This window comes from Nesoenas mayeri, assembly GCF_963082525.1.
Source record: "Nesoenas mayeri genome assembly, chromosome: 1".
NCBI classification, from domain to species: Eukaryota; Metazoa; Chordata; class Aves; order Columbiformes; family Columbidae; genus Nesoenas; species Nesoenas mayeri.
In genome coordinates this window covers 182,812,330-182,823,224 of record NC_137541.1, presented here as the reverse complement: position 1 = coordinate 182,823,224, position 10,895 = coordinate 182,812,330, and the positions used below count along the sequence as shown (strand labels likewise).

The window sequence follows — 10,895 nt, the reverse complement described above, 5'->3', positions numbered from 1 at the left end:
GGTTTTCCTGAAGCTTTCTACATCAGCATGTAGCTGATGGTCCAGCTGGTCTGAAAAATTGTGAATGACAGTTTTTATATTAAAGCCACTCAGTTTGTTTCGTTTTTCAGCTGCCTGTTTTCAGAGGTAAAAGTCATAACAGTTGTTTAAAAAGCTGAAGGATGATTCTTCAGCCTGTGAAAAGTGATAGGAATTTTGCTGCTAAGGTGGGACATTCCCTAAAATCCCCATGGGGTTGATGAATCACTTTCATCTATTGATGTTGTGTTTTCAGTTCTGTTAAAACTTCTGCAGCACTGCATCATAAGGTTTGAAAGACAGCTAATGTTAGCATCCATCAATCACTTTTATGCTTCACCCTCAGTGTAGCTGGAAAACGTGCCCTTGAAATCAAAGTCAGTTGTGATGTGATGTAAGGAGCACTGTGTCCCGTTTGAGGCTCTTCTGTACAAAAAAGACTTTGACAGACTGTAGAGAGTCACCAGGACAGTCACAGGCTGGAGCACATGAAGTCTGAGAAGAGTTAGAGAAGGCTGGACTTCTTCAGCCTGGAGAAGAGAGAACTGAGAGGGATCTTCTTGGTCTCTACACCTACCTAATTGAAGATTACAGAGAAGATGGAGCCAGTCTTTTTGTCATAAGTGAGCACTGAGAATAGGAAGGTCACAAGTTGCATCAAGGGAAATTCCAATCATATGCAAGGAAAAAAAATTTCACAGTGAGGACAGTCATATGTTGGCAGAGGTTGCCCAGAGATGCTGAGGTGTCTCCATCCCTGGAGACACTGCCCCAAGTGCCCCAGCCAGCCCTGTGTTGAGCATGGGGTAGGACTGCAGACCTTGCTGTTTTGCAAGTCTAAAATGTGTCTGCTTTTAGTTGCCAAAGACAGAAGGTGTTTTGTGTGTGCATGTGCTTAGTGAGAGAGAATGGAACCGAAGAGGAGTAAAACCTAGAGGAAGTGGTGCACACCAGTGGACCTGTTGTAGGAGTAACGAGGTGAAGAGGGAGACCACAGAATGCTAAATTTCCTTATAAAGACAAAATCTATTTCACTGTGACGTTTTTGTCACCAGTCACTTCCTCCTCTGGGCTCAGTCTTGGGCTCACAGTCTTGGGCTTGCCTACTTGTTCTGCAGAAAGGGAAGATTTTCCTGGTCACGCTGCAACCTGTTTCGACATACTACTTCACAGTTCCCCAACCTACAAAAAGTTTGGGTTTTTTTTAAGAAGTTCTCCCTTTCTGTTGGATTTGCAGCTTGTCGAGCAGTTGCTTCAGCAGTTTGGACCCATCGCTTGAGCTTGGGAGGTAAGATGACAGCACCTGCTGTTTTTTAGCAAGCCTCATCGCGCATACGAGCAGTTTAACTGCACAGGAAATTGTGGTCGCCATGAAAAAGCAGCGTAGGTTCTGTATTAGCATGAAGCATGTTCCATTTCTCTTGTGCACAGCATTTCTTCTGACCTTCAGGAAAGTATTTGATGGATTTAATTGGGCAGAGTGGTCTTTGACTGAGTAAAGTGGTAGTCTTTGACTTTGCATTAGTTTGGCAGGGTGTGATAAAGTAAGAAGCCATTATCTAGATTACAGAGTGGATCCCTGTAAGAAGGTAATTGTAATTCCAGTGCTGAAAAACACTGATTCATAAAGCTAATGTATTTTGGCCCTTATATATGTTTACAATATACTCTGCTGACTGTTAGAACATTCATACTAGACTTTTATAAATGTGATTTTACTCTCCAGAGAATAAATAAAACAGATTTATGGTGGAGCCTGACTGTAATAAGGACTTCAGCTTTAAAAATGATATGGGGTCGTCTTAACATTGTATTTGCCTTTTAAGATCTTGACTGGTGATGCTGCTCGTGTTTGTCCCGTTTTCCTTGGGATTTCAGTACAGGCTGTAGATGAGCTGTGACTTGCAAACATCTACAGACATTTTAGGCTGTAGTATTGTGAACAGGAGCCTTTGGGCTTAACTATTTGCTCTGTAAGAGCAGTAGACTTGCTCTTTTTGTCAGACAGTGGTTTCCTCAGCATGTGCATTTGGTTTGAACACTGTACAACTGACTCTTAAGCCTGTGAGCAACTTGACTTTTCAAGCAAATGGGATCTCAGGTCTCTGTTAGTGTGGCCGAGGTCACAGACACCAGTGGCCAGTTGACCCCTCACTGCTGCAGATACCAAGTGAAGATGATCTCTAGCAAATGGCAGGCGAGATTGTGCCACCAGAAGTGCAGATGGTTGCTCAGCAGATGGCTGTTTGATTATCTTGATAGAAGTAGATCACGCCCCGAAACCTCTCATGTAGGGAAACCTCAGCATGTGTCACCTTCCTCCCCTCTTGCTTGTCACGCAGGAGCAGTTTGCCTCCCAAAGATGAGGCCAGAGAGTCCACAGGGGGCCAGGGCTGGGGCTGGAAAAACTCTTCTGAGTGGGCAGGAGATGTGGAAACCCCATCTGTGGTGGGAAAGTCCATTGATGAGGGCTGCTAAAGCCAGGAGAGGCTGGGAAGTACCTGCCTCCCTACTACTAACAAGAATGGGGATTTATGCTTCAATCCTGACCATGAAGTACAGATTTACTTAGCCCAGAAGATGAAGACAGTGCTCACATAATAAGTCAAAAAGTTACTGGTTTTGAGTCTCCTTCCTCAGTTGAAATCAAGGGTTTGGGCTGAGTACTGTTATGGTTATAAAATGATTGAGATCCTATATGAAACTCATTATACTTAAACAAGTCTAGTGGTGTTGCTTCGCTCTCTCTGCTCACAGAACATACCTGTTTCCTTCTGATTTCAGTCATAAACAGCTTAAAATACAGCTGTGGAGCATGGAGCAGAGCTATCTTGATAGAAATCCTACAGTAAAGTTGTCGCCATATGTTTTTTTCTAATGTGTGAAAGAACTTTAGAAAGAAGTTGAGTAAAGGGGAAGGAAGGAGATGGGGGAGGTCAGGAGAGTACAGTGCATTCAGAAACGTAGCTGATTTTTGTACTCATAGCACTTTCATGCAAAACAGCAGACTACAGTGAAATGCTGATACAAAATGTAAAATATTTCTCAAAAAGAAAAATATTTATAAAAAAACCTGAAACAACATTTAGGATGCTGAAACCAGCTGTGCTGCAAGATGGAGTGGGGGGCTCTGCACTGATCTCTCTCTGCATCTTTGAAATTATCAAAGGGGAAAGCTCTAGGGTGGAAAATATATCACCACCCCCAGGTGTCTGGGACATAGAGGCAGTGCCTGTGAGGAGGAGAATTATAGAATCATAGAATCATCAAATAATCATAGAGAGCGGTGTGCTGTCCTGAGGGGTGCCTGGCAGTGGGGTCTCAGGGACCACACTATGAGGATGGTGCCTCCTGCTGCTCCAGCTCCTGCTTTGGTTCCTCATTGCACTCAAAGACTCTACAGCTCCCAGGATGATACCACTGCAGGAGGGGGTCCCAAGCAGCAGGACAGTTCATAAAGAAGGTGATGTTCAGATCTACTGTCTGTTTTCTTGTCTGGTTTGGCTGATGGAAGGGCCTGATCACCCAGGGAATTGCTAAGCCCCTGTGAATCCTGACAAAAGCAGAGAGAAGTCCTGCAAAATTGAGGACAGAATACAGCTCCCAGCATGGGAGCAACAACAACAGATTCATAAATCCAGGTGGAATCATTCAAACACAAATACATATTTCTAACTACCTCCTTTTTATAGCTAGAGCGTGTTTTTAATATTTTCCATGCACGGAGGAACTGTTTTCCTGCTAGCAAGCTATAAACACAGGCCATGTTCTCCTTTTCTTGTATCAGACACTCAGCTTTCACAGGACATTTGGGACTGAGTCAGTGCTTTGTGACCTGACCTTCTGCCATTGGGCTGCAGCATGATGACTTCCTTACAGGAATAGGAAGAGAGGCTTTTATCCATCTGCTCCACAGTTTGATGTTCTCCTCTTCCCCCACCTTAGTTAGCAAAGATGGAACTGTGTGGGGCAGGGCTTTCCTTGCCAAATAGGACATTGCTGAATGACTGAAGATGTTTGTTAATGTGGCTTGATTTGGAAAAAAAAAACAAAACAAAATAAAATAAAAAAATCACTCTAAAGCATTTGAGAATCCAAATGTTCCTTTTTCTATGGAAAAATGTGTTTACTTAAAAGCTAGCTAATTTATCTTGGTAAAGGGATAGAAAATACAAGTGATGCAACAAAAAACGTGGTGTATTGGATTATTTTTTTCTTAAAAAGAAAAAATCTAGACTTTGAAGAATAATATGCACATATATACTGTCTCCCTGGTAGGTTGTATCTGACAGATAAAAGACACATAAGGAGAGTTTTTATGGGTTCGCAGCTCTGCTTCTTCAATGTCTTAATTTCCTTGAAGGACTAGCACTCCCTGCCACCGAGTGCTATATTGGAAAGAGATCTCAATTTCTCTACAAGCTCTGTGGATTTTCCCTTCCTAAGCCCTGCTGACTCATATTTGATTTAGGACTCAAGCATCGCGTTGACAAATAAGGTCCTTTATAAAACAGAACATTAAGAAAATAACTAATGGGCATCACCATGTTGCTTTCTGAACAGCAATAAATGTCTTTTATCTGTGTTTCTTCGAATTGTATACAAAATAAAATATGTGAAGTGCAACAGCTTAGCAATTTCAGTGCCTGCATACACGGTGAGATTTTGCTGTTGCAGGCACCAATCTTCAAAAATGCCGTTGAGGCAAAGAATGTCATTTGTTGGGGGCTACACTGCGAATCTTTATCACATACCAGGGAGGAACTATTTGCCATAACTTCAGAAAGACTCCTCTCTGTATTTTATGTGCTGATTTAAACAGCAAGATCCCACACGGACTGAAGGCACTGTAATATCCAAATTACACGTTGCTAATAGAGCCAAGTTTGTTTCTATCTACTTTTGGGTTTAATATTTAACTCAGCATCTTCGAAGAAATTAGAAAAAGCTCTTGTGTGTATCTTTAGCTATTTTAATAGGGAAATAGTCATACCACTAAGTGTACAGCTTGAAAATCAAACTTTTTTTATGACCCTCCTCACCTCGTCAAAGATGCTGCAATTCTTTATGCTTCTTCAACGATTTTCAAAGTTGTTGTGTAAGACGTGCATATAACTGACACATAGTTCAAAATCTGATGGCATTTACTGATGTTGAGTAGCTGGCTAGCTGAACAACTCACCAGCAAGGAAGAGATATATGGATTCTAGTTCTTATCTTACATCATTAGCAGAAAAAAGCCTATTACAAAAAAATATCCATGCGATCTGTCTGGAAGCTGTGATGCCAAACAAGAATAAAGGACATGGATGGGATTGTTTATTTGTCTAAGATGGCTGGATACCTAGAGCCACCTCTGTGAATTATCACTGCTCCAAACCATCAGTAGGCTGGGGAAATTTAGGGTTAATGGTACTATCCTGCATTGCTGTGGGTACACTATGGATCCCCCTGCTCGTGCAAAGATTCAAGTGCATTATTTTGATCACAACTGTAGGAATCACAACCAATAATAATAATTATGTGAGAAAGAAGCATGATAATAGCAAGTATGCTGAGAATATGAAGCTTATTTGGGATATAAACTCTTCTGGATTGTGTCAGAAATATGTGAGGCTGACTGCCAACAAGATGGCTTTGCCTGTTGCATTTTAGTTGAAGTTTTTTGCAAATGAGCACAAGATGAAACTTTAAAATTGAGGAACTTCTGGGCCATACTATTGTGGTTATACCATTGATTCTTCTTTCGACATGCCATCTGATGCATCATTTCTCTTTTTCTCACCACTTGGTGAGAACGAAAATGAAAAAAACTTGTCTCCAGAAGTAAAATATTTAGCAGAGCCCAACTAAAAAATCTTTTCCTTGCCTCCTCCTCAGCCCTTCCACACTGCAGAAAGTCAGATGACTGAGACACACAATTTGAACAGAGATGTGTATGGGTATATGGACTTATGTATGGGACCTTATGAGAGAAGGGTAGAGAGAAATATTTCTGAGAAGCAATATCCTATCAGGGATGTTATAGCAAGTGACCAGGAATGAGGAGGGCACCAAAGGTGCAAGAAGTATGGGACAAAGATTGAATATGCTCAAGATACTCCCTTTTCCCTTATATTTTTCTGGTCCGCAAGACACTATCACAAGAGTTTCCACACAGTTCTGAGGCTTCTTCTCTTATTCCTGCCTGCTCGTGGTGGGCTGTGTGTTGGAGGAGGACTGATGGTGGTGCCCCTTTGATATCAGCCAGGAAGGAAAGGGTAACACAAGAGAGAGCTGGGGAAATACTCCCCAACCCTTATGGAAAGCCAGACATTTGGAAATTGAATTTGAGGATGAGACAAGAAAAAGAAAAGAAACTGGAGCTGTGAGCTCTGCCAAAGTAAAAGGCAGAATTTTGTCTGTGGAGTGGGACACAGACTTACATTGCCCCAGGCAATTCTAACAGCTGTGTTTTGCAACAGCGAGTGCCTCTTGTTTCATCGCTTTCAGAAAAAATAAACAAGTTTGAAGCAAAGAAAGCAGAAGAAATAGAGAAATTTATATATGACAGAGAACATAGGTACAAATCTTTATCTGATCACTCTCCAACAGCTAGGTTATTGTATTATTAACAAAGTACTAGTGCATTAACAAAATTAAGCTCTGATGGTAGAAAGTGAGTAAATATTAGTAATTTATTCAACTTTCTTAGTTCCAAATTCACAGTTAAGTTGTTCCTGCCAACTTAAATATGTGGTTTTGAAATGTAGCATTTCCCTATGAAATATGCTTTTCTGCTTTGAGGAAAGGTACAACTTAAAGTCTAGCTGTTAAGTGTGATTTCACATCTTCAAGGTTTTCATGCCTTACTTGCAATAAAGCTTAAACACCAGAGAAGTGGAGGAAAATATGAAACAAGATAACCATTTAATACAAGCCTTGGAAACTTTTAGGTTTTAATGGCTTTGCCATTTATTATTTATATTGCACAGTGTGTGTACACTTTGCCAAGTAATACATAACCGGGGAGCTTCTCAGACTATGGCTTCAAAATGGAAAGAGATGAAAGAACATCAATATCGCTGTGTTTCAATTTAGCAGTAATGTTCAGATTTGAGATTATTTTAGTTCTTCCTTTATATTCCAGGCTGAAAATAGTATGTTCTTAGACTTCTTAAGACATCAGAGTGATAGTAGGTTCTCCTGAGGATAAGGTCAAATAAAAGGAGGCTTTATGGCATGTCTGTAATGTACTGGTTTGGAAATGACATCAGGAAAGAGAGTGCTTCATAGAGGCTCTTTTGATATCAGTTTGTTACAATACTCAGCAGCTTAGGTGAGACCATTTTCCATTTTTCACGTTAACTTTTAACTCAGCTGTCTTCTGGGGAGGAAGGAGTGCATTTGCACAACTTTATTTTTGCTTTTGCAATAGCAGGTTTCTGCTGTTTGGCAAACAAGAAAGAAGTGTCACTTCCAGGCAATGTGTAATCCGGATGTCATGATGCCATCTGAAGCTCAGTCTGTCTCAAGGAGTGTTTTATTTTACTTCTGAATTTGTATTACCTTCCATTTCTTTCTAGTTGGCAGTTCCACCATGTTTCTTGCTCTGACCTGTAGAGCTCTCTTTCCCTCCTCAGTGTCTTGCTTCCACATCCGAGCATGTGCTGACTTTCATCTCGCTCTTCCTAGGAAACTTCAGTTATTTCACTGACCTTCAATCACACCAAGTTCAAGATCCTCCTCCCAGCTACTATGGACCTTCAAAATCTCATTTGTGCTGATAGCTAAGCTGTTTGCATTTGTGTCTTCTCAAACCCCACTCCCTCTTGCCATGCCTATCCAGCTTTCCTCTTCTTGCTGTACATCTCTGTGCTCAAAGCCTGATTCTACCAGCTGAATTTCCTTTTGCTCCTCGCTCAGCTCCTCAACAGCTATTCCCTTCAAAGAAGCTGTTTCAACTTGTTCATATTGCCCATCTCCACGTTTTCTCGTTTGCTATATTACCATCCTCTGCGTTTTTTTCTCTGCATCTGTCTTGTCATACTGATTTTGAAAATGGTTCGGAGCAGACTGGTGCACTGTATTCTTACAATGCCTTGTGGATTATCAGTAACTGAACTATTCACCCAGGGTTGCTGGATGCCCCCTTGGTGGGATGCCCAAGGTATTTTCGGGTTGTATTGAGGACGATGAAGTGCTGGAAGTATTTTTCCCCTAGAAGCAAATGACTCTACTACTACCCTGTTTCCTTGAAAATAAGACAGGGTCTTATATTACTTTTTGCTCCAAAACTTATTACTTTTTTACATGTATAGCTGCCTGGACACTATTTAAATTGACTTTTAAAATGAACTATAACTAGGGCTTATTTTTGGAGTAGGGCTTATATTTTGAGCATCCTCAAAAATCCTGAAAAAAATAATGCTAGGGCTTATTTTTGGAGTAGGTGTTTGTCGAGGGTTTTGAGTGTGGGATGACAATAAAACCGTGGGAGATGTATTGTTAACCCCCTCTCCTCCCCCCACTTCCCCCTTTTGCCCCTCCCTCTCCCCCCTTCCCACTCAGGAGAGGCGATCGGGAGGGAAAGAAGGACAGAGAGAAGAGAGTTGGAAAAATTAAAAATGTTTTACTAATGCTACTCATAAGAATAGAGAAAATAATACAAAATATACAAAACCAATCTTGAAAGTCTCAGCAACTGCAGAGCCGGCACCTGAAATCCTGGATTGGACTCTGCAGCCAACCGGAGCTGGATTCAGTCTGTCACTAGGTCTCAGTTTGCAGGGACGACTAGCAAGGTCCTCTCCTAATGTCGGCCATAAGCAGAAGGAAAAGAAGGAAAAAGGGATGAGATCCTCGTGATCTCCCACTTTTATATGAAGTATTCACGTGAATGGAATGTTATACACCGTTGGTCAGTTTCTTGGTCACCTGTTTCTCGTTGCCCCTCTCAGTAGAGGTGCATCCATGCTTATCAATAACTTTGCATTCCATTGCTATGTTTACCAAAACACATATCTGGTTCTCCAGGAAAATGCAGCTAATAAGAAGGCTTTAGCTGACAGGCAAATTCACTAAAAGAGAAATTTGTTTCTGACAAAACCAGGACAGTCTTATGTTTGAGGAAACATGGTATCTTATAAAATCAGAAGGAAAATATAGGACCTGACCTCCCCCACCATTGTCCAGAACCATTTTACATTTCTGTGTGCCTAGGTATCATAATTTACCTTTAATGATCTAAGCAAAATAAGCAATTATGTACTGAAAAGTAACTTTTTGAAAGTGGATTTGTTCCTTTTTGCTGCGTGTTGCTAAAACTTTGGACTTTTACTCTCTCAATTTCCCTATGTTTTGTTTTTACTATTCAGTTTTTTAAAATGACAGCATTTTTAATTGCCAATAACTCTGAAACCTTTAATGTGAAAGTTCTGATTTTTATTAATTGAATGTAAGTTTGCAAGCTTTCATGCACTTCTCAGAGGTCTTCTGGCTGCAGGTGAGCCTTGAAGGCCCATGATGAAGACTTTCAACTCTTTCCCTGCCTTTATTGCAATCCCTTGCCAAAACTGGGACTAGAGGTAACCCTGAAACTATGTAGAGGCAATGGCCATAAAGCGATTATCTTGCTGGTATGGCATATTGGAACAGGCAGTGATGACACCTTCATAACTCCAGTACAACTACTCCTTGGGTGATCGAGGACTAGTTCTTGCACTCAGTGCAGAGATTCATCTGATTTCTTGGCTAAGTGTAGCCACCTTTGCAACAGAGTGGATAATATTACCTAAAAAAGAAGTCAGAAGGGTAAAGCCCTTAATTCTATTATGTATTATTAATACAAGTGCCCACACGTGTAAACATATGCACTATGAATAGGATTCTGTCTTTAACAGATCAGTTAGTTACACAACTTCTTATGCAGTCAAGAAAAGTCCATTTCATGTTGGTGATAATTTTTTCTCAAGGTTATAAAACTTTTTGCCAAAGTAATGTTACAGGCAACACCCCATAGTGTTTCCTATCTGTTAGGATCTAGAACAGTCTTAATGCTGTTAAAAGTTCTGTCACAAATTATATTGCTTCATCAGGTGACTGGACTGGAAGGGGTGATCTTGCAGTGGAATATGGATTTTCTTGCTGATAGTTTAAGATTTTCATGTGTTCACATGCATTTTAGGGAATCCATATGTTGCAAAGACATGCAGCGTGTGACAGAAAAAGATTGTTAGTGAGGAATCAGAGGCAGGAAAGATATCAGGATGAAGAAGGAAGACTATGGATTTAATATTACCCTAGTATACCTAACCCACATTGCTAGTGGATCATAGGGATTTTTACAGGTAGCCCTCGAACACATGATGGCTCGAATCACTTATATTAGTGTTTCGGTAGCAACCACCAGCTCCATTGTGCTGAAAACTGCATATAGGTTCTTGCACCCCAAGAGCGACTGCATTATGGATTATCCTGCATTTCTCTACTTGTGAAGGTTGGATTGAGTAAATGAACAGATTTTTCTCTGGAAGCTGTCCTTACCTTCAAATCACAGTGATGAGGCAGATAAAGGATGCATGATACTACAGGGAAACAGCAGGCAAAAAGCCACGTATATGAGGTTGCCTTTGGGCTGTTTCAAAGCCATATTCATACTGGTTCTCAGACATACAAGGAATCAATGCACAAGTTCAGGAGAGCATTAAATCTGAAGCCCAGATAGGCTGTACAGAACTCCGTGTCTTTTTAGAGGGCTATAGCAAAGCTGTATTTCAAAAAAGTATCCCTGTCTATCTTTGTATAAAGTTTGCAATCCAAGCTTCCAGGATGCAATGTTGGTTTCAGGCTGGGAATAAGGTACTTCTGATTTTTTTTTTTTTTTCTTCATTTGAACA

At 40.8% G+C, this 10,895-nt stretch overlaps 1 protein-coding gene across 1 annotated transcript in view; it reads left to right on the top strand.

The window, feature by feature from the left end:
- The first annotated feature begins 1,129 nt into the window (after nt 1-1,129).
- LCP1 (lymphocyte cytosolic protein 1) overlaps nt 1,130-10,895 on the top strand; it is a 30,538-nt gene continuing 20,772 nt past the window's right edge. Inside the window, exon 1 of the mRNA XM_080358528.1 lies at nt 1,130-1,306. The gene's annotated coding sequence lies outside the window, so the exon portion shown is untranslated. The remainder of the gene's footprint in view (nt 1,307-10,895) is intronic.